Below are 25,517 nucleotides of genomic sequence, written 5' to 3'. Positions count from 1 at the left end.
ACCTGATAAAATTGACTTAATGGCTTTTTACAGTGCACCACTAATATAATTACCACACTGCTCATAAATATACAATGCCAGCAAAATCATACCAGAGAAAAATACCTATTACAACTTCTTACTTTATCTACGCTAACCTATAGGAGCAGGGGTTGTATTAGTGTTATGTCAGTAAGGCTTTTGAAGTATCTTTAAAACTGGAAAAATCCACATTTAGTAGATAAATCTAGAGAGTCTTGAAATAATTTATTTTATATACTAGGTAACTTTATATATTTTAGAGGAAGCGAATTTTTTTTTTTTTTAATTAGGTAGGCTCCACACCCAACATGTGGCTTGAAATCCTGAGATCAAGGGTCACATGCTCTACCACCTGAGCCAGCTAGGTACCCCTAGAGGAAACTTATTCTTGAAAGAAAGAAATTATTAAGCATAGGCAGAAGAAACTTAGGTTTAAAAGACCATGAGAATCCCGATAGCAGTTTCAAGGAAAAGTAAATTGGAGAAAGCACTTCAAATTACTTTAAAGTCCATATAGAAATTGCCTTAATACCAATACAGACATTATGAGGTCCTTCCAGAGAAATTGAAAGCCTAATAGAAAACATCCACTCCAAGTCAAATAGCTCTTTATCATCTGCTAGTAGCTTAAGAAAGACAATGTGTTTTAATCAAGCAAATACTTCATACCTGTAAATCCATACAATTACATCAAACCAATACAATCAAAATTCAGACCGCTCTAGAAAATTCTATCAATAGGCTCTACAGACTGGGTTCTCAGTCTTTAACTCACAGGCAAACCAAGGAGTCCTAGGATTAAAAAAGAAAAAAATCCTCCTTAAAAGTTACTAGACAACTAATAATGTGTACCCTAACTTTTTTTACTTCTATTTCCACTTTTTTCTTTTATAATAAAGCATAGCATTCATGAATATACAAACAAGCAGAATAATCCCTCTTCAAACATGTAGTTTGAACTAGTCTGAGTAAATTGAGCAGGGTAATTTTCATGTAATGCACATACAACAATAAATGGATAACTTCCTTTTAGCTGATAATCACTCTTTGTGGAAAAAACATGCAAACCAAAGTGAATGTCAGAGATAGAAGTCTAACAAACAACAAAAATTCCAAAAAATAGTTCATCCATGAAGTAGTTCAGTTTAGGCAAAGTATATCTTGCAGAATACTTAAAATGTTTCACTCTTGTGGTGATAATATGATGCTAAGGCACTGCATTGGCTTCTTTGACTCAGGTGTCCCCCAAGTCTACTTCCATTATTAGACTGATAACTGTCTCTCCTACAGTAATATGGCAATAATGCTTTTGCTTACAGACCACCTACCCATGAGAACTGATATCTTTGTCCTATTACATGTTGAGATACAAAAAAGGGAAAAAGAAAACAGATCATGTTAAGAGGCAAGAAGAGATACGTTAGACCATTTTAATTAACACATTTAGTGAAGAATCCTCAGGAATTTGGTAGAGGATCATGTAGATATCTGTGATAGCATTTCTACCAGAAATCAGCTAGTGCAAAGGCTTTGACCATGGGTATTGTTTTGAAAAGTATTAAGTAGGTCAGTGAATATGAAATGAATGAACAAGGGGGAAAGTGGTAGAAGATGACCCTATGTCATATAACTAGTAATTTGGACTTTACTCTGACTTCAAAAGGAAGACATTGGAGCTTTTTGAACAGAAGAATAAATAAATATCATGTGTTTAAAAAAGAAACTATTTTGGATGCATTGTGAGAAAAGTTTCTACTCTGTCTCTGCCCCACATCTGTATGTGTGTATGTGTGCATATAGATAAATAAACCCATATATATGTATTATATATAAACTAATATATAATATTTTATGTACATATATATAACATATATATATTATATATATATTATATATATATATAACATATATATAAAACACATAATTTTTAAAATATATAATACTTGGCATTCTGTGTTTTTAAGATAAATATTCTGAATGTATGGCAATCCAAGTGTTTAGAATGAACACTAATTACATCAACTAAATGCATTAAATAAATAAATGAAAGAATGAATGAACAAATGAGTGAATGAATGAACAAACAGATTAACTAGTGAATGATTTGGATAGTATGTTCATGTAACATAAGTATTTTATGGTACAGATGAGCACAAGATACATTATGTTTTGGTTTAGTCAAGTATTGCTAGGCAATTAGTTTGAAAGAATAATTTGCCTAATTTACATATATTTGCACTTGGAGTTTCGGAGAGTCTAAGTATTAGCACAAAAAACAATTAGCATGCTGAATTTGTCTTCAGAGTCAATATTTACTGCAGAACACAAATTAAGTCGCATTTTAAACCAAGAATTTCTATCATGTGCTTAATAAGAAATTCGTATTAATTTAGACTCATAAATTCTTAATTTATGAGTTCTTACTTTAATATATCTGGATGAACTGATACACTACATTTGAAAACTTTCCTATGTCCTGTATCTGATCTGTCCTTGGTCTTCAACCACTTCTATATATGAGCAAGTAAATTGTACTACTTATTTTTTGTGAGCTCTCCATTTGGTAATATATGATACAATAACTCAACCTTCTAATTTTGTTCCTTCTATAAGAAAAAAAAAGATTAAATTACGTACCTACAATTACAAATAGAGACATTTTCAATACACAGTTCTCTTAAATCTATCACCAAATACATAAACAACCACCCTTTTTAAATCAACTACTTGATTATAAATATACTTATTATGTCACTTTACATTTAAATACATTGCTTTGCTTATATATCTGTCATTAACCAGTATACTGTAAACCCATACAATAAATGCTGGTATTTTTTCTTGCCTTTATATCTTGTATATCTGCAAATTGCAGTAAATAAGTAGTGAAGTAAATTTTAATACTTTTATTGTTATGTCATTCAAATTCCATAATGTTCACTTTTTTCAAGTTTATATAACACAGTGAATTTCAGTATAGTTATACAGTTCTGAAAGTACCATCACGATCTAATTTTAGAAAATTTCCATAATTTTAAAAAGAAAACTTGTGACAATTTATAGTCACTACCCATCTCCACCCCTCAGGAATATAAAAACATTATTTTCTCTTACTACAGAACTGACTTTTTTGGATATTCATATGAATGACATTTTTCAATATATACTTTCTGTGCATTGTGCTTCTTTTGCTAAACAACATAATTTTGAGATTCATGAATGTTCTCATATATATCAGTTCTTCATTCCTTCCTATTGCCAAATAATATCCCACTGTATGGATGTACCACATTTGTTCATCACCTATTGATGAGCCTTTAGGTTGTTTCCACTTTGGTCGATTATGGATAATGCTGCTGTGAACATTATTGCATAAATTTTTGTGTGGACATATGTATAATTTTTCCTGGATAGATATGTAGTAGTATACTCTTTTGGTCATATGGTAATCTATTTTTAGCTAAATAAGAACTTGTCTAGTATTTTTTAAAAATAACTGCACGAACAATGTATGAGGGTTCCCATTTTATGCATCATTACTAATACCTGTTATTGTTGGTCTGTTCATTATAAAAACCCTCGACAAAGTGGAATAGAAGGAATCTTTTTCAAACTTATGATGAACATCTGTGAAGAATCTGCCAGTGCCATCATGCCTAAAGATGAAAGACTGAATTGTTTTCCCCTAATCTCAAAAACATGACAAGGATATACTCTCATTATTTCTATTAATCTTTTTACTAGAGATTCTATATAGTAGTGCAATAAGTTTAAAAAAAAGGGATTAAAACATTCAAATTGTAAAGGAAGAAGTGAAAGATTTTGTAGTCAGATGACATTATCATTTTTGCAGAATGTCCTATGGAACATTCAAAAAGTTAAAGCAACCAAATAGTGAGTTCAGCAAGTTTATAGCAAGTTTATATATTCAACATACAAAAATAAATTTAATTTTTACAAACTTTCATTGAAGAGTCAGATTTTATAATTTAGAAAATCACCAGATAGCATCAAAATTATGAAGGAGAAATCTGTTGAAAGATATGGAAGAATTCTATTCTGAACATTATAAAACATTGATGAGAAACATTAAAATACACAAATTAGATACACTGTGATCATGATCAAAGATTCTATGCTGTTAATATATCAGTTCTCCTCAAATTAATCTATAGCTTTAAAGCCATCTAATAAAAATTCCACTGCTTTTTTCCTCCTTTTTTTTTTTTTGGTAGAAGTTAACAAATTTTTAAATGTATATAAAATTTATGAAATAGAAGACAGCCACATCAAATATGAAAAAGAAGATCCATGTTAGAAAACTGACTATGATATTCAGACCAATTTTAAAGCTTCAGTAATCAAGATGATGAGATATTGGCATACAGACAGAATAATAGGTCAATGAAATTGCAAAAAGAGAACCTCAAATAGAGGCATACATATATGCTGATTTTTGAGAAAGTACAAAAACAATGCAGTGGAGGAAGAGTAGTCTTTTGTACAAATACGAGTAGAAAGATTGGATCTCTACCTGCAAACAAACAAACAAACAAACAAAAAGCCCTACATATATATACCTCTATCCATTCATTACAACATATACAAATATTTCCTCAAATGTAGCAAAGATCTCACTATAAAGTTGTAAGCTATAAAACTTCTAGAAGAAAGCATAGGACATAATTTTTGTGACATTGAGTTAAACAAATTTCTTAGGTAGGAAACAAAAAAGTACAATTCATGTGAAAATAATTGATAAATTAGACTTCATCAAATTAAAAGCTGCTGTCTTTTTTTTTAAGATTTTATTTATTTATTTATTTCACAGAGAGAGAGCACAAGCAGAGGGAGCAGCAGCAGGCAGAGGGAGGGGGAGAAGCAGGCCCCCCATGGAGCAGGGAGCCCAATGCTAGGCTAGATCCCAGGACGTCAGGATCATGATCTGAGCCTGAGCCCAAGGCAAATGCTTAGCCAAGTGAGCCAGATATACGCCCAAAACTGCTTCTCTTTGAAAGACATTTTTAAGACACTGTACAGACAGGCTGCTGTCTGGGAGAAAATATTTTTAAATAACTTACCTGATACAGTATTTTTACTCAGGATTTATAAAGAACTCTCAAAACTCAGTAGAAAGAAATGTGAAAACCAGATTAAAAATATCCATAAAAATTGAACAGAAAACAATGAATGACTGTTTCTGAACAGTAAGTATAAATGACAAATAAGCACAAGGAATGTTAGGTCACAAATAGCACTGGAATTTTTTTTTGACAATCTGAGAGACAAAAAGGAAATTATTTTAAAATTGAATTTACATGACTGTGTTTTAAAAGTAATTTTGGTATACTTTTATATTAACACTATTCTTCAGCATTTTGTACTATTTCTGTGTATTACTTTCTCTGTATAAATTTTGATAGTTTATATTTTCAGAAATTCCATGGCTTACACTGTTTTGCAAGTTTATGAGCCCAGTGTTACATGAATTCTCTTTAGTTTAAAAAAAATCACATCTGGGACGCCTTGATGGCTCAGTCATTAAGCATCTGCCTGTGTTTCAGGTCATGATCCCTGGGTCCTGGGATCTAGCCCGGCATCTGGCTCCCTGCTCAACGGGAAGCCTGCTTCTTCCTCTCCCACTCCCCCTGCTTGTGTTCCCTCTCTCGCTTTGTGTCTCTCTCTGGCAAATAAACAGATAAAATCTTAAAAAAAAAAAAATCACACCTAATAGCCCTTATGCAAGTATTTTTATTTTCTGAACTTTCTCTACAATCTATCTGAATATTTTGTTAGTATTTTAAGAATTTTTATTTTTGTTTTTTAAAGTTTATTTATTTTGTAATCTCTACACCCATCATGGGACTCAAACTCATGACTCTGAGATCAAGGGCTGTGTGCTCTTCTGGCTGCACCTCTTAATAAATTTTTTAGAAATAGTATCTTAAGATATACTTCAGGAGTGAGTGAATGGCTCAGTCAGTTGAGCATCTGATTCTACATAATCCTTGAGGTTCTGAAATTGAACCCCACATTGAGCTCTGCACTCAGCACAGAGTCAGCTTCAGATTCTCTCTCTCCCTCTTTTTCTGCCCCTCCCCCCACTCACACTCCCCTCTCTTTCCATAAAAAAAAAATAAATATGTCTTTTTAAAAAAGATAGACTTCAAAGTTATTTATTTTTTGGTAAACTTGATATTTGATCTATATTGCAATATTTTCTTATTATAAGTTAACAAATATAGAACTTTCATTTTCTTTCAGTAAAACATTACCAGCATGATACCTTCCCATAACCAAAGGTAACACCACTGGTAATTATTTAGGGATGTCTAAAGATCTCAAAAGTTCTATTTTTATTTTAAGTCAGGGACTGTATTTCTTATTTTAGTAAACAGGTTTTCAGGTGTTCAACCAATGGAAAAAATTAGGTTGAAATTGTCACATTCATCAAGATATTGCATACTCATCAAAGATCTTATGTTAACATATTCCATTTTTTAATTTAATATTCAGGATGAACAAAAATAGTTCCTTTCAGATGAGTCAAAACAATTTTGGAAAGGAATCACCAGCAATCAGAGCCTTAGGAACTACTTTTGGATAGTGTGCTATTTCAGAGTTAATGAAACACACTTCATGAGGCAGACCAAAATATACCAATTATAGTACTTGGAAAATGCATTTTGTGAATTACAATCATAATATCATTATTTTCTACTTTACTTTTTTTCATTGGCATGAAAACTAAAAGAATATCCTCATTAACAAAGGTATTGCCATATATTATACTCATTGAAAGCTTATAATATTTATGATTTCTGAAACTTACCTTGAATGATATTTCTGTTTCATCTTTGCATTAACAACTCAATTTATTGGTCATGAGGAGAAAATAGTTTCTTGGAATGCTTATAATTATTTTTTCTTAACATCAGCATGTGCTATAATTTTAATTTCTACTTAAAATATACTAATAGAGAGAGAGGAAATAATATACATTCTTATCTCAAGCAGAAAAGAATGGTAATCACAACAGTATCTAATGTTTTGTAGATGTTAGACTAACATCTTTTGTCTGTATTTCATTAAGAAACTGGGTTTTTTTTTTTGACAATCCAATTTCTGTAAATTATCCCATCCCAAATCAAGTAATAGAAGATAAATCAAGCTACTATATAGATCTTAAGCTAATATTGGATAGTTTGATAAAATATTGTATCAAAGAGAGTTTGTTGTATTATTATACTCCTTTTGCTTAATTGGTCTGCCCAATAGAGCAGTTAAGCAAAAAGGAGTAAAATAATAACTTCTGAAGTCATAGTAGTCATTATTGTCAATATGTAATTACATGAATAAAGCTCAAACTTCCAACTGTTTTATGAAAATGTGAAATTGCATTTCTTTATCATATGCCATCTATTGTAAACTATGTCTCAAGATTGTGTGCTATGCATCAAAATTACCCCATATTTCAGTATCAGGTTTAACACTTAGGTTAAATGCAGCATGATATGAATATGCTCTTGTGTTTTTGAGGTAGAAATTGACTATGCTGATCTTATCCTATTTTAAAATCAACACATATTTTGCAGCCTACACCATCATCAACTAACATTTAAAGGCTTTAAATAACGTGTTTTTAAAGAATGAATTCTAGTACAAGAGCCTGAGTAATTGAATCTGAATCGACTGGTTTTATTGGTTGGGGAAAAAAATAGAGTTTATTATGACAACTCAATTCAAAATTGTCTAGTTAAGTGTAATGTGAGAATCTCTATTATAGAATTTGTCTTCAGGGATTATTCTTTAGGCTAAGACTTGATAGATGTTTTTGATGAATTTATTAATTTACTATTCTTCAATTTAATAAAATGATATATTAATGGATATTAGCAATTTTAGTTTAAAACCCAAACTTTATATAAATGAATAAAGGAATAATTTCCACTCATCTTTTCTGTACCTTTTTCTAATTTCTCTCCATCAAAACTAAGCAATATCTCAAGACTGAATTGCCAAGCAGTGTTGTGATAAAAGAATGAAAGCCTTGGGATTGAGAGTAAAATAATTCAGTTCCTTTTAAAGCAGGCAATACTTCGGAGCCATCAAATATAAAAAAAAAAATGCAATGATCTATCATATAAAATTAGCCTAATTCCATGACCATGAACATTATTTTCTCACTTCTCTGAATAGGTCATTATTTTGAATTTAATAATTTTAAAATTCCCAAGAATACCATAGAAATTGATTTTCCCCCCTTACAATCCTTTTTGAAAGAAAACGATTCATGTATAATGAGAGTTGTACTCCTGTCTGATTCAATTTAACTTTAAGAGGAATTCATTATTCAGTGTATGTAGTAGGTTCTATTTAAAATAGCAATTCTTCAATTATAAAAGGAAACTTAAGCAAGTCTTGTCTTCTCAACTCTCTAAAGTCTTTGGAAATTTTTACTTGCTAACTGTGTGATTTTTTTCCTTATAGAACAACCCCTATTATTTCTGTTCACCAGTAACTGGATTTTAGCGGCTGCTTTGATTCTAAAATGTCATGAAAATAATACTTAGTTATGTTAACTGAAAAACAAAGCCATATTTAGTACAAAATGAACTACATAAAATCATAACTGGTCTTGCACTTATTGCTATAGTCAGGCTATAGCAGAAGAGCATGATGGAGTTATTCTGTAAAACACATTTTTTTATTTCAAACTCCATTTAGTCATGCATCTAATACTTGAGGCTTCTTAAAAGATGTAATTTATTTTACTATATGTGATTTTATTAGTACAATCATTTTAAAAAACAAAAGTAATGCTAACCTATTTTCTGTAATATTAAGTTACCCACATTGTAATATAACCATAATATTAATTTACTGACATTTTTACTTATTCCACTACATTCTGTCAGAATTCTATAGGAAAAAAAAAAGTACGACGTTAATTTCTATGTATATTTTTCAATGCAACATTCAAATATTTAAAACAATATGATGGCAAGTAGCAGAAACTTTTTTTTTTCTTCACTTAATGCTTTTAGAATTCTTTAAATTTAACTTAATGTATTTATTCAGATGAATACGGAGCTAAATCAACAGCACCATTTCTCTTTACTATCCTAGAGGGCATCTGCTTAAAACCTAATGCTTCATTGTTGAATGAACGGCTATTTGGGCACAATTTTAATCACATTCTCTTAGTATCTGGTGTTAATCTTATATTTATCTATCCATCATCATCTACCTGTCATTTCTCTTTCTAGCCATTTTTTTTTTTTTTGGAGTGTAGACGAGATTAGATCACAATAAATGGTTAATGATGTATATGGGTTATGTTCAATAAAACATTCCACTTAATAAACCATTTTATCCATTCAATTACTAATTTCTAAAATGCCCCAAATAAACTGAAAGAAAAAAGAAAACTGCTAAAAATGGAAATTATTGGAAAACCCTCATATAAAAAAATTTTTTTATTAACTTATAATGTATTATTAGACCCAGGGGTACAGGTTTGTGAATTGCCAGGTTTATACACTTCACAGCACTCACTATAGCACATACCCTCCCCAATGTCCACAACCCAACCACCCTCTCCCTACCCCCCTACCCCCGGCCAATCTCAGTTTGTTTTGTGAGATTAAGAGTCTCTTATAGTTTGTCTTCCTCCCAATCCCATCTTGTTTCATTTATTCCTTTCCTAACATGCAAACCCCCGACGTTGCCCCTCAACTTTCTCATATCAGTGAGATCATATGATAATTGTCTTTCTCTGATTAACTTATTTCACTCAGCATAATACCCTCTAGTTCCATCCACATCATCGCAAATGACAGGATTTCATTTATTTTGATGGCTGCATAGTATTTCCATTGTATATATATACCACCATTTCTTTATCCATTCATCTGTTGATGGCATCTAAGTTCTTTCCATAGTTTGGCTATTGTGGACACTGCTGCTATAAATATTTGGGTGCATGTGCCCCTTCGGATCACTACATCTGTATCTTTAGGGTAAATACCCAGTAGTGCAATTGCTGGGTCATAGGGTAGCTCTGTTTTCAACTTTTTGAGGAACCTCCATGCTGTTTTCCAGAGTAGTTGCACCAGCTTGCATTCCCACAAACAGTGTAGCAAGGTTCCCCTTTCTCTGCAACCTCGCCAGCATCTGTCATTTCCTGCCTTACTAATTTTAGCTATTCTGGCTGGTGTGAGGTGGTATCTCATTTTTTGATTTGTATTTCCCTGATGCCGAGTGATGTGGAGCACATTTTCATGTGTCTGTTGGCCATCTGGATGTCTTCTTTGCAGAAATGTCTGTTCATGTCCTCTGCCCACTTCTTGATTGGATTATTTGTTCTTTGGGTGTTGAGTTTGGTAAGTTCTTTATAGATTTTGGATACTAGCCCTTTATCTGATGTGTTGTTTGCAAATGTCTTCTCCCATTCTGTCAGTTGTCTTTTGGTTTTGTTAACTGTTTCCTTTGCTGTGCAAAAGCTTTTGATCTTGATGAAGTCCAAATGAAGTCCCACTTCATTGATCTTGATGAAGTCCCACTTTTGCCCTTGCTTCCCTTGCCTTTGGTGATGTTCCTAGGAAGAAGTTGCTGTGGCTGATGTCAAAGAGGTTGCTGCCTGTGTTCTCCTCAAGGATTTGGATGGATTCCTTTCTCACATTGAGGTCCTTCATCCATTTTGAGTCTATTTTCATGTGTGGTATAAGGAAATGGTAGAGTTTCATTTTTCTGCAGGTGGCTGTCCAATTTTCCCAACACCATTTGTTGAAGAGACTTTTTCCATAGGACATTCTTTCCTGCTTTGTCGAAGATTAGTTGACCATAGAGTTGAGGGTCTATTTCTGGGCTCTCTATTCTGTTCCATTGATCTATGTGTCTATTTTTGTGCCAGTACCATATTCTATAGATACTCTAATGACAAAAATTATTTGGCATATTACCTGTACAGAATAATGGTACTTGTCTAATATTTTTATTTTTTTAACATTTATTTATTTATTTGAGAGAGACACCACAAGAAAGCAGGGAAGGGCAGAGGGAAAGGGGGAGAGAGAGAGAGATAGAAACTCAAGAAGACTGCACTGTGAGCTCAGAGCCCAATGCAGGGCTCCACCTGGGGCTGATTTCATGAGCACAAGATCACAACTCTGATATCATGACCTGAGCTGAAACCAAAAGTTGGCCACTTAACCAGTTGTGCCACCCAGGCACTCCAAGCAGTTATCTTGGGGCACCTATAGTATAAAAGCAATAATACCATCTGAAGAAGATTTGTGGCATTTAATCTCTAAACGGCCAAAAAGAGTTTAAAAATGAAAATCTTGAATATAAACTCTGTATTTCTTAGAATTAAGTAAAAAAAAAAATTAAAATGTAGGTATCTAGAAAATTAAACTGTGCAGTTTTAACAATATTTCTGAGGTATATTTTACTTATATACACTTGTTGAGTAATTGATATGACACTGGAATCTTTACTTTTCTCTCCTAAATATATAGGTACATGAATCAACTGACATAATAGCACACAACGTAGATGATTGTTTTATTTGAAGATAATTAATAATTTTCCATATAATTAATTAGATAAGTTGCTCTGGGGAATCAAACTGATAACCACATACATCTGCATCTTAGCATTTTCTTTTTTTTTTTTTTCTATTGTTAATCAATGTGAGCTACTGGTTACAAATTATAAGAGCTTCACTTATTTTTACTATATCATTACTGACTTAAAAAAACTGGATAGGTAAATAGACTGCATTCTGTTCAGTGGATAGGTTGCATGTTTAAAATTGGGAGTGAGTTATTTATAATTTTTACTATTAAACACATATAGACATGTATCAAGTTCTGTATTATTTCAGTGATATGACGGTCTTTAATCTGTTTTATGTGCAAATATTTATTAAACATTAAAATGAGATCATTTTATATAATTAATGTTAATATTTATCTTAGATACACAGTATTCAGAGTTTATGTGAAGATTAAAAACAATGAAGAGACATCTGGATTAAGTCAAAGCATTAAACATCCATATGGAAAAATGTTATAGGATTTAAAATATTATGACTTAACATCTTCATTGGTTTTATAAATCAACCAGATTATCTTATTGTTACTTTTATACTTGCTACAATTCAACATATTGTTGGTTTATGAAGACCTAAACTTGATTTAAGGGAGGTTAAATTTATAAATACTAAATTTATATATATTACTTCAGAAAAATATAAAAATAACAATATGATTTTTGAAATTTAAACATTCTGAATTAAGTCCAAGCTCAGTTATTTAGTACCTTAAGATATGACACTAGTCATATCTTACATAGTTCCCTAAATAGGCAAATTAGAAGTGTCAGGAAACCTGTATTAGTGAAAACTTGACATTTTCACTAAGACTCAATATGTCTCTCTCTTCTCTACTCTTAAAGTAAAATTGTCTGGGGCATGAATATAAGTTGAGGCTTTATTTAAAAAGCAATACTATATTTTATTTTATTTTCTATGAATTATATTAGAAACATCTCTAATCCACACATCTCCAAATTTTTAATGTGGACAACTTTCAAATAGAAATCACTTTTCTTGGGGTGCCTGGCTGGCTTAGTTGGTAGAGCATGCAACTATTGATCCCAGGACTGTGTGTTTGAGTCCCACATTGGATGTAGAGATTACTGAGAAAATAAAATAAAAGAAAAGAAAAGAAAAAGAAAAAAAAGAAAGAAATCACCTTTCTTGTTTGTGAATTGCCCCATTTGTTTTCAGAATGCTGTCTTAAGACGAGCCAAAATTCAGTAAGTAGAGATTTGTATTTTCTAACAGGGGCTACAAAAGATTTACTGTCATGTTTTTCTGGAAACTTCCCTTTCCTTTTTGCAAACCAAAGTTTAATTCTTCTCACCTTAGTTTTGGCAGAAGTGAGTTATGAGACCTCCCAGGTTTAGTTATGAAAGTAGATATAACTTTGACCTTTCTTACTGGAAAGCTGCCTTACAAGGCAGAGACTGGCAAACCTTGTTCTGTAAAGGTCAGATAGTAAATATTTTAGACTCTGCCAGGCATGTGGTCTGTGCTGCAACTATTCAACTCTGCTCTTGCAGCACTAAAGCTTCGACAGACAATACCTATATGATTTGGTTTGGCTGTGTCCCACTTACATTTTATTTATGAAAACAGAAGACCACCCAGAGTTGGTCCATGGTTATGAGATGCAGTAAATAAAAATACAGAGTGCCTAGTTACATTTGAATTTCAGATAAACAACAAACACCTTTTTCTCTGAAGTGTAATTTGATCCCAAATATTGTCCAGAACATATATATGTAAAAAAGTTATTGATGTTTATCTGAAATTTAACTGTGTCCTATTTTTTTTTAAATATTTTATTTATTTATTTGACAGAGAGAGATCACAAGTAGGCAGAGAGGCAGGCAGAGAGAGAGAGGGAAGCCGGCTCCCTGCTGAGCAGAGAGCCCGATGCGGGACTCGATCCTAAGACCCTGAGATCATGACCTGAGCCGAAGGCAGTGGCTTAACCCACTGAGCCACCCAGGCGCCCACTGTGTCCTATTTTCATCTGGCAATGCTTCTTGTGTTTTACTCTCCTTACCTTTGGTGTAAAAGTAATCTCACTCAGAAGAAGTGGTTACCCTATAAGAAAATACAAAACAGAAAAGAAGAAAGAATCCATGGAAAGGCGCCTGGGTGGCTCAGTGGGTTAAAGCCTCTGCCTTCGGCTAAGGTCATGATCTCAGGGTCCTGGGATGGAGCCCCACATCAGGCTCTCTGCTCAGCAGGGAGCCCGCTTCCCCCTCTCTCTCTGCCTGCCTCTCTGCCTACTTGTGATCTCTCTCTCTCTCTAATTAATTAATTAATTAAAAAAAAAGACTCCATGGAGAAGAACTAAAACAACACAAAGAGAGAAATGCCCAGCCTGCATACATCTATCCCACCCAAACTTCTGTCATTTCAGCTCCAGATACACCTCATTAACTCCATGAGAGTTCCTAGGCCAGAAATCTAGATGAAACCTTGTTCAAATCCTGATATGCAAAACCGTGAGAAATAATAAAACGAGGGCTGTGATTGCAAGTTACTAATTAATGTGTACATTATTATGCAGTGTTATTAACTGGAATACCCCTTCTATACTTTTTAAAAACAGTTTCACTGTTTTCTATCTGCATCTGGAGTTCTAAGTTGCATGCTTTAAACATGATAATTTTTGACAACTCCACCTGAAACCATACCCTAGAAAGTTTGATCATAACAGAGATATTTTGGTGTCACCTCAATCATTACATCTTATTTTCTGGCTCATTACCATTTCAAGTGAAACAGTAGCAGTATATAGAAACCAGTGCATTCCACATATTTTTTCATAAAACTCAAATGCCAGGGAGTTTTCCTTCTTCTCCTATTTATGAGAAGTTTATTTGTGATTAAATCATCACTATAATGATCTCTACTCAAAATTTAATAATGTTGAGCTGAAAATGACTCTTTCAAATGGGATAAAGATTTTGCTGTCCATTTCATTCTTTGACTTCAGCTGTTGAGCATTAAAAAATTCCTCTCAAAAACAGAAATGGAAGTTTTCTAATGTCAAGAAGGAACAGTAGTTCTCAAATTGTGTTGTGAAAAACTGTCACTTGGAGGCTTATTAAAGATGCAGAAATTATTACTCCCAAATGACTCCATGCTTTGAAAATGAATATGGACCAGAAAGTTGTCTAGAAATAAATTTCTAATGTTGTCCTGCTAATCAAATTTTGGGAAACATAGAAATGAAGCTAAAACACTGAGTTGCCTTACTATCATTTTAAAAGCTTCTCCTTGTTCTTTTTGATTTATCTTTCAAGTTCCTAGAGTTCTTTTTATTTTTAATTATTGGTTTCACTTCACTTCTATTCTAGCCCTACATATTCACATGCACAAGCTTAAATAGGAATTCCATGAGTGCCCCTCATTAGTTCTTGAGAATGTAGTGTCAGCAGGATGATTTGCTTCTATAGAGAAGAATATGATATCTCAATAGTAGTTTCTGCTTATTTTATATTTGTATGAATGTGTTTTATGAGGTGTAACAAGTGGAGAAAATCAAAAGTAATTACTTTTGGAACCTGATCTGCATTATTGATAACTAATTTCTATACTTCATTATGTAACTGCAAGATAAAGATTTTGAAAGTTGGTAATGGTCTAAATGCTGTCTATGCATGTCTATTTCCAGCAACAAATGCAATAGAATATATTGCAAGTCAAATAATTGATGGCTGATATCAATATGAGTATAAGAACAAATGCCCATATTATTATTTCAATAATAATAAAGAAAGCTAATAATTCTGACTTCACACAGTTAATGGATATGTGTGCGTATATCAAATGGTAAGGTTATTTTAACTCCAACACAACACTATCAAGAATGATTAATACTGTCTTTTTTTCACAACACAGTTTTTAAATTGATGTAGCACAAGCTACTAAATTATTAATTTTCAGAACTAAACTTAAGTGCAGGTCTAGGCATCATTTACCAGTCTACATAATCAGTAAATATATTTGTCAAATGTAATTCACCATAAATAAACTTTAAATACCTTATAAATCAAATTAATTTGCACCCACGGCCATTTCTCTATTTATCTTGATGTTTATCTATTGTGTGAGTATTCTCATTATCTAGATCAAAGGTCCATCTAAACCAAAGTTATTAATTTCCAAATATGAAACCATCATTACATTCCTGAAATAAACAATATTTGGTAGTAATTTTTCTTTCATGCATTGTAGATTCAATTTGATAATAATCTATTAGAAATTTTCCTACTTATCATTGTCTTTGGAATACCAGCTTAGTTTAAGGCTTATATTTCCATTCAATCATATCTAATTTAGTTATTATTTGATAGCCTCTTATATTTTTCCCCAAGGTCTATTTGTTATGCAGTTCATATCAGGTGCTGGCCATCAGTGCTTCCATGCTTCATATACCTAATTTAAAAGACAGTCTGTCTTTCTCAGGGGCAGCTCTTGCATTCAGGATCTGAAAGAATCCTTTATTTCTGATTGTATTTCTTATAACTATCACTTCTGGTACTGATAAAAAAGACTGAATCAGCTCCCTTTTTTAATAAAGTCAATAATCATGGAGATTCTTTCCTAGGTCTTGGCACAACTTTCCCAGATCTTACAAATCTGCCTGTTACATACTCTGGAACAGTAACTTTGTTTTCTCCATTTCTTCTATTTAGGCTTTTTCTCTAAAAACATAAAAGGCATAGCTCCTGGAAACCTATCATCTGTTGTATTAGGTAGATGGTGATTGACCCAATGCTGCTTAATGGTTAATACCATAATTAATACTACATTATAACTGCTTATAGTTCTTATAGTGGTCATATTGCTTACTTTGCCCTTTTTTTTCTGATTCTATTTCTTTCAAAAGTTTTTATGATTTTGTGACATTTCTTCCCAAAAAATATGTGGCTTTTTTTCTAACATTTTAGTAAGCTTTTTATGGGTTACCATGGGATGATTTCTAAGAAATTTTTTCCATCTTTCTCTTTATTAAAACAGCTAACCATCTCTCACAGAACCTATATTTCCACACTTATTCTTAAATATTTCCAGCATATCCAGCGGAAGTAATTGATATTCAAAGCAACAATTCTGCTAAGGTAGAGATCAGTTTCTCAAGATCCTCATCCTAAGGACCTGCCATCTCATTGACAATTAAAGGATTTGGAGAAACAACAAATCAAGATCAACCAAAAGCCTGCATTCGAGATCTGCAAGGTGGAAGTAAACCACTTAGCTGGCAAAACTTTCATTTTATCTTTTGCAGCAAGGGATTCTTTCAGCTGTCTCTTTGCTTTGCCTGCTGTCGGTCCTCAGCTGGTGGGTTTAGTAACATTTATTTCTCAAACAAATGGAATCACCTTGTGATCAGCTTGTGTTGATTCATAGCCAGCTCAGCTGGAGAGACCAGAGGAATTGAAGCACTTTATCAATTTTGTTGGTTTAGCCTATATGCTAAATAAAATAGTAGCAGGAGCTATGAGTTAACCTTACATTTTATTAGTCAGACTATTAGTCTGCAAATTGCATTTGCAGTATTTTGATTGGTTGCTCCCACTACTATGTAATGCATTACTTACATAATTTGTTTTGTGAAACTTTTGTTATGAAAAATTTTATTAATACTAGAATCTCCTGATACTTTCCAACATCTATTTATTTGTTTGTTTAAAAGATTTTATTTATTTTAGAGAGAGAGAGAGATTGAGCACAAGTAGGTGAAGGACAGAAGGAGAGAAACAGACTCACTGCTGAGCAAGGAGGCTGATGTGGGGCTCAATCCCAAGACTCTGGGATCGTGCCCTAAACTGAAAGCAGATGCTTAACTGATTAAGCCACCCAAGCACCCCTCCAATCATATTTATTATGACTTGTCTACAACTCTGAGGTGAACTCCTTAAGAGAAAACATGTTTACCAATAAAGGAACATTTCTGGTAGTAAAGTTAGTTTTAAATACAGCAAAAACATGAATATTAACACATTAAAATAAAAAAATGAGGCATCTTTTGTGAACTTCACATTGTAGTACAGATAGACAGGCATATATAAATCCAAGTACATGGTGTTTACATAATGCTCTAAATATCTTGGATATTAGGTGATGAAATTGGGAAGTAAATGAATGAAGACATTTTTAATATTATCAACAATCAGACCAAAGCAAATGAAGATGACAAGATAGGCAACTACTTTTTAAAAATAAAACAGCTGCCAATATAAACAAGAAAGTAGTCATTTTGACTTATTTATTATTTGTATGATTTGTATGATTATAAATTGTTATAGCTTCTTCATAAAAGAAAATTGTTTTTTTAGTGTTGAAAACTGCATAAATGAATGAGGATAATTTTTAAGATGTTTATAACATTACTAAATGCTTTTGAAGCATGGAATACAAAGAAAAATGTGCACAATTCATTAACTCTGCAGGTCAGTGGATTACCACAACACGATCCCATCTCTGTAACTACAACTGTCAAAGGTCAAGAAATAGAAAAAGTAATAACAACTCAATGCCCTTTCCCAATCATTCTCTCTCTCTCTCTCCATAAAGGCAACTGTTATCTTGATTAGTAACAGTCATTTCATTTTGTTTCCTTTTGACTTTGAAAAAAATGTCATCACTGCACAAGTACTTTCATGTTTTCCTAATTTCTTTCATTATTATGGTTATGAGATTCACTCTACTTATTGCTATATAGTAAATAATTGTACAAGTATATCCATTTCATACATGTTTATACATGTGATATATATTTGGGCTGTAAAATAATGCCCCATATATGTTTTGTGCGTGTCTAATACTGCACATATGTACACATTTTTCTTATATATGTCACCAGGAGAGGAATTTCTGCTGATACATGTGTGTGCTGATCCTTAGTTGATACTTTCAAAGTGAACATCTCTATTCACACTCTAGTAATAGCATATGTAATTACAAATTACAATCTTTTTTATTTTTTAAAGATTTTATTTATTTATTTATTTATTTGAGAGAGAGAGAGAGAGAGAGAGGGAGGGAGAGAGAGAGCACAAGAAGGAAAGGGAGAGAGACAAGCAGACTCCATGCTGCACTTGGAGCCCAACGTGGGGTTTCATTCCACAACCCTGAGATCATGACCTGAGCTTAAATCAAGTTAGATACTCAAATTACTGAGCCACCCAGTTGGCTGAATGTCAAACTATATTCTTGAAAACACCTGGTAATTAAAAGAAAAATTCATTTAGTCATTCTGGTAGGCACTATGGTATCTCACTATAGGTTAGACTTAAATTTGAATTGAGTCCTTGTAATTAGGATATATTTTTGTATATTTGCTGGCCATCTGAATACTTCTCATGGCCTGTCAAATATTTTGACATTTTTAAATTACACATGTCTTTTTATAATTAATTGGTAACAATTATTTATGAGTTCTATATAAAAGACCTATATCTATGGTTATGTCTATATATAAAAGACCTATGTGAGGGGTGCCTGGGTGGCTCAGTGGGTTAAAGCCTCTGCCTTCAGCTCAGGTCATGATCCCACGATCTTGGGATCCAGCCCCGCATCGGGCTTTCTGCTCAGTGGGGAGCTTGCTTCCCCTTATCTCTGCCTGCCTCTCTGCCTACTTGTGATCTCTGTCTGCCAAATAAATAAATAAAATCTTTAAAAAAAAAAAAAGACTTATGTGAGGTTTATGTATCACAAAATGTATCTCAATCACAAAATGTATCACAAAATGTTTCTCAGTATTTCAGCCTTCTTAACTGCTCTAAATATTTGAACAGATATTAATTTTAAGAATTCAATTCATTTAAGAATTCAATTCATTAAAGGTTTCCTTTATTGGAAAAGCATTTTTGTATCCAATTTAAGAAAAGTGTGCCTAACCCAAGATTGTCCTCTTCTTTCTTGTACATGTTTTAACTGTATTTTATTTTGTTTTATAATTAGAAAAACAGGTCATTGTTTAAGGTTCCTAGTGAAATTATATTTCTTAATCCAAATTGATATTGATATAAACCTAAAACTAAATAAATATTGACTAATATAGATGATAGTAAAATAGTAAAAATACACAGAATTTCTCTGAATTATTTCTTACAATAGTATGTGAATCCATAATTATCTTAACATAAAATCTTTAGTTTTAAAATGATGAAACTAGTATCAGACAAACTGACTTCATGAAAAAAGAGATCTTTTCATGAAAAAATTTCATAGCACCACCACTTCTCATAATAGAAAAACCTTAAAACCCATACAACATTCACTTTCAGGATATGAATAAACTATAGTGTAGTCAAAGAATGAAATAGTGTATAGCAGTAAAAATTAAAGGCTGTAATGAAATGCAACACTGTGGTTGGACTTTAAGAACAAAATATGGGATACTGGATGAGTAAAATAACTCTAAGTGAATTATATATTGTTCCATATTCCATATCTCTAAAAATATATATAACTAAAATATTGTATAACCATGCATAAATATGTGATGATTGTTGAGAAACAAGAAAGGGGAATGATAAACATTTAAACAAGATAGTGCTTACCATGCTGGGAAGGGTGGTGCACTTCACAGCTTAGGGGAGGTGTATATAGATATCTATATATACTGGCAATACTAATTCTTATATTGGATAGGATAGTGGTTCAATAAATGTTTATTATTTTGAAAATAAGTATATGAATAATTTTCAAGTAATAAAGAAAACAAATATTCTTATATATACATAAATTTATTCACTGTTAATAACTAAGGTGAATCAATATTTTTGTGTTTCAAATCCTACATTAAAATTAAATTGACTATGGATACTTATTTATTTATTTTTTTAATTTTTTTAAAAGATTTTATTTTATTTATTTGGCAGACAGATCACAAGGAGGCAGAGAAGCAGGCAGAGAGAGAGAGAGAGAGAGGAGGAAGCAGGCTCCCCACTAAGCAAAGAGCCCGATGTGGGGCTCGATCCCAGGACCCTGGGATCATGACCTGAGCTGAAGGCAGAGGTTTTAACCCACTGAACCACTCAGGTGCCCCTGGATACTTTTTTTAAAGATTTATTTACTTATTTGAGAGAGGAAGACTGCTTTTTCCTCTCTCTCTGTCACTCCCCGACTTGTGCTCTTTCACTCTCTCTCTCTGTCAAATAAAATCTTTTTTTAAAAAAAGAATATTAGTCTTATGACTTAATATTATAAAAAATAATTGTACACCATAGGTATAAATCAAAATACTAAAACAATGATATGATATCCTAACAAATTTTTAAGTACTTCTTGTGAAATTTAGCAGAAAATTAGATCATAGTTTGATCTGTTACATTTGGTTCAATAATTTTGAAAGCAAGGGAATGTTATGAAGTGGTATAATGATTATTCATTTTGCAGAGAGAAATACATGGATCTACCACTAAATCTAAAAGAAATTTTTAAAGGTAGCAAACATTCACATTTTCACATCTGAATTTAATCTGAAAAATGGCTAATGTCGTATTAGTCATTTAGCAAAATTACTGGAAAGTCATTAAAATATCCTATTCATAGTTTTTGATTTCCACAATTGAGTCAAATCCTGTTAAACAATTTAATATTTTCCACCTGCTAAATCATTTACAATGCCATATTAATCATCGTCTATGTTAATGGTCTGTCTAAAAGATACACACTTGTTAGAGCAGATGTTCTCTGAATAAGGACATGGTTTTAACTAAAGGTCAGGATTTAGATATGTTCTAGAGTCCTTCTTAGTATTACATAGCAGCGATAACCCACATAATAACTTAAGGTTTCAAATCTAATTTACTATGTTTATAATCTAGAAGGCTATTTGTAAGTGCCTAGCATACATTGTAGGTATTCTATTCAAAGGACTATAATTTGAACTATAAAAATAAAATCCAATCATTAAACTAAGAATTAATTTGAGGGACTCATGAATTTGAGGGCCTTATTTATCTTATCTTATTTTAATATCTGACAGGTGGAAAACAATGTTTAAGAAAAAAATCATCTCCAATAATCAAAGAAGACAATAGATATACAAGAAGTGTGCTTATGTGTCAGTGTGTTGCTTAGAGTTGGGAAACAGTGTAATAAATCTTGGCTATTTTCCCAGATTAGCATACAGAAAATCATTAATGCACATTTCTGAAATGCTGAACATTTGCAATGTAAAATATTAAAATAGGTACTGTCATAATGACACGAAATTAAAAGAGAAATGACAACACGGAAATTTTTTGAAAATTTTTTTTATGGTTCATTAACCAACTTTAAATCACAAAGTTCACAGATAGGGACATGGAAGTATTCAAAAGCAGCACATGCCACTAATTATAATAACTTTTTTATGATAATTGTCTGAACCCTTCCCCAAGACACAACTTTTCACAAAGGTATTTACCATTTATAACTTTCCCTACTCCTCCGTATCCCCATTTCTATAGATATATGAGGATGAAATAAATTCAAAGGAGCTATATTTGACTAGGAAGGATTCTAAGGATCTTTTCTTATAGTAAGAGCTCTTAAAAAGAATTCTGATCAGTACCTTTCTTCAGAGATCACCCAAGTCAGTGTTCATGTTCATCTCTTGTTGTATGGCCAGAAGTAATGAAACGACGGTTAGTTTCACTTACAGGGTGTATGTTGCCACCATCATAATCTTAAGATGCCACCTGGAACACTATATGAATAATCAACTAACATTTCCTCTTTCCTGCCACACCCAGTATTATGAAATGAAAAATCTCAACTTGCGTGTCCATAACATACTAAAAACTTCCACCAAGAACTTGGTAGGAGAATTTCTATTATCCCTGCAGGAATATGATTCAGTCTAATTCCTAGTCAACTGGGAAGAGTGTATATTAAAGAAGGGACATAGGAATCATGCCTTCTACTTCTAAAATCAAATCAGTTCCAGCCACTGAGATATTCCTGAAAAACATACTGTTTTTTCCAAATTTTTCTATTCAAAACAAATTTAAGATGAAATAAATACATTTAAAATAAACTTAAAATATATATTTGGATTTTGAGGTAAAAAATATTTTTTCAGCTAATATTGACCAGAGTAAATGGTTTCTGAAAGAGCAATATTCCAGTTTTTCCTCTTACCTTGGTTGGATAAAAGCATAACGCTGTCCATTTCTGCACTGTATTTTCTCATAGTAATGCTTGACTGTTACACAGTATCATCCTGGTAACCTAGAAAATAGTCATAATATGTGCTGTTGTTTATGTTCAAGATAAGAAAATATGCATTCTGGTAATTCAAGATCATGTCTAAGTAAGATATTCTTATTTTATATGAAATGAAAAATTTAATTCCCTGAAGCAGCAGTATAAAACATGACAAAATCCATAAGTTAAAAAATGTGAATATTTAGGGGCATCTGGGTTGCCCAGTCAGTTAAGTGTCTGACTTGATTTCAGCTCAGGTCATGATCTCAGGATCGTAGGATTGAGCCCCACATCAGCTCCCCACTCAATGCAGAGTCTGCTTCAGATTCTGTCTCTCCCTCACCCTCTGCCCCTCTCCTCTCTCATACACATGCTCTCTCTCAAATAAATAAATAAATAAATAAACCTTCAAAAAAATGTGAAAATTTACATTGTCTACCTAACAAACATTCCCAATATATCTAATAAGCATGAAAATATTAACATTTCCAAAGATTAATTCTTATTTCTTGCCTATCATTTTCATATCTTTTGCTTCTTTCCCTATTTCCCATCTGATTAACAACAACAACAATAATAATTCTTTCAGTTTTTCAGTTCACAAACTTGGTAGTAACATTTTGACTTCTTTTTGCCATACACCAATTCTAATCCAAAATTTATTAACTCTTCTTTAGAATGTATCAAGAAAACAAATTATTTTAACCTCTTTTACCTATATTCTAACCTCTTAATACTTTCCATATATTGTTTGAACAACCTCATATGTGATCTCTGTGCACTTACGTTTTTTTTTTATACAAAAACTAGAGACATCCTTTAAAACTGCAACTCAAAAGGAGCTGCAAAGAGATCTTATCTTTACTCTGCATCTCATGCAGCAGAACCCCAAAGAAATCACCACGGCCTATATCATCACTCATGATACACTCCCCACCTGTAGTTATAAGATGAACTCTTCCTGCTCTCCATTTTGTTTACTCTGTTCAATTTTACTTGCCTGCTCTTTATTTCTTGGACATGCCTAGCACACCCTTGCTTTAGGGCCTACCAACTCTTTTTCATTCTATGATGCTCTTTTCCTCAGATATTTACAAGACACTCTCATCACTTCCCTTAGGTAGTGTTAAATAGTTAAACTGTTAAATAGTTTCAGTATCTGAGGGATTTTCATGACTACCATATATAAAGTAACACTGCATTTTTCATAATTATTTGTATCATTCTTTGTAAAACTTAACATTAGCTGATGTTTTTGACTTAGTCTGTCTCTCCCAGGAAGACTAGATGGAGACTTGATGGAAAGTAGGAATTTTTTTCTTTTCTTCACTGCTGTATTCCCATCACCTAACACAATCCCTGGTGTACAACAGGTAGTGAACTAGTATTAACTGAATCTGGTTGTTAAATGGAAGAAATTGGTACTATACTATGTATGCACTATATTATGTATGAGTTTATAATATGTCCATTATAGGGGCACCTAGGTGGCTCAATTGATTAAGCAGCCAACTCTTGATTTTGGCTCAGGTCACAATCTCAGGGGGTCCTGGGATTAAGTCCTTCACTGGGCTGCATAAGCAGCTGTAAGTCTGCTTCAGAATTCTCTCTGTCCCTCTGCCTCTCCCCCTGCTCACACACATATACTCTTTGTCTCACTGTCTCTCTCTAAAATAAATATGTAAATCTTTATAATATGTCCATTATAATTGGCAATTTCCTCAGGTACTTCTCAAGTACTAGATACATTTTCTGGGGAGACAATACTGAGTATTCCTAACCATAAACATGGAAAATTTCTCCACTGACTTAGTCTGTCTTTGATTACGTTCATTGGAATTTTGCCATTTTTTCCCCTCATATACAAGCTGTATATATTTTGTTAGAGATATATTTTTGGGGTACTAATGTAATTGGTATTATGTTTCTAATTTACAATTCCACTTATTCATTGGTATGTAGAAATGTGGTTGGCTTTTTAAAAAAAAATTATTTTTCATTTATTTATTTGAGAGACAGAGAGAGAACATTCACACCTGTGCATGAGAGAGAGAGTGTGTGTGAGAAGTGGGCAGAGAGAGAGAGAGAAAAGAGAATCCCCGCTGAGCAGGCAGCCTGACACAGGACTCCATTCCAGGACGCTGGGAAGGGCCTTACCTTACTAAGTAACCCACGTGCCCCCAAAAAGTGGGTGACTTTTTTTTTTAAAGATTTATTTATTTGAGAGAGAGGTTGAGAGAGCATGAGAGAGAGCAGAGGGTGAAGGAGAAGCAGGCTCCCAACTTAGCTAGATCTCAAGACTCCAGGATCATGACCAGAGCCAAAGGCAAACATTTAACTGACTGAGCCATCCAGGAGTCCCAGTGTTTGACTTTTTATATTAGTTTTATATCCTGGAAATTTACTACAATCCCTTATTAGTTCCAGGGTGTTTTTCCAAATTTTTCAGAATTTCTTCATGACAATCATGTTATCTGTAAACCAAGACAGTTTCATCTCTTTTTATTTTTTTCTAATCTGTATAACTTTTATTTTCTCTTGTTAAATAGAATTTCCAGTATGATGTTAAAATGAAGTTGTGAAAGGGGATATCCTTGCTTACATATGATCTAAGAGGGAAAGCTTCCAGTTTCTCACCACTGAGTACGATATTAGCTGTGGTTTTCTTGTAGCCATTGCCAAGTTGAAAACGTCCCCTCTC

The 25,517-nt window shown here is 32.6% G+C and overlaps 1 long non-coding RNA gene across 1 annotated transcript in view; it reads right to left on the bottom strand.

Annotated features, from left to right (window-relative positions):
* Nucleotides 1-25,517, bottom strand: part of LOC125094739 (uncharacterized) — a 687,251-nt gene that overhangs the window by 395,539 nt on the left and 266,195 nt on the right. The window contains exon 2 of the long non-coding RNA XR_007125673.1: nt 22,751-22,840. This is a non-coding gene — a long non-coding RNA (uncharacterized LOC125094739). The remainder of the gene's footprint in view (nt 1-22,750; nt 22,841-25,517) is intronic.

Source organism: Lutra lutra, chromosome 3 (genome assembly GCF_902655055.1).
Source record: "Lutra lutra chromosome 3, mLutLut1.2, whole genome shotgun sequence".
NCBI classification, from domain to species: Eukaryota; Metazoa; Chordata; class Mammalia; order Carnivora; family Mustelidae; genus Lutra; species Lutra lutra.
Note: the sequence above shows the minus strand (reverse complement) of the source record. Positions and strands in the feature narration are given on the sequence as shown.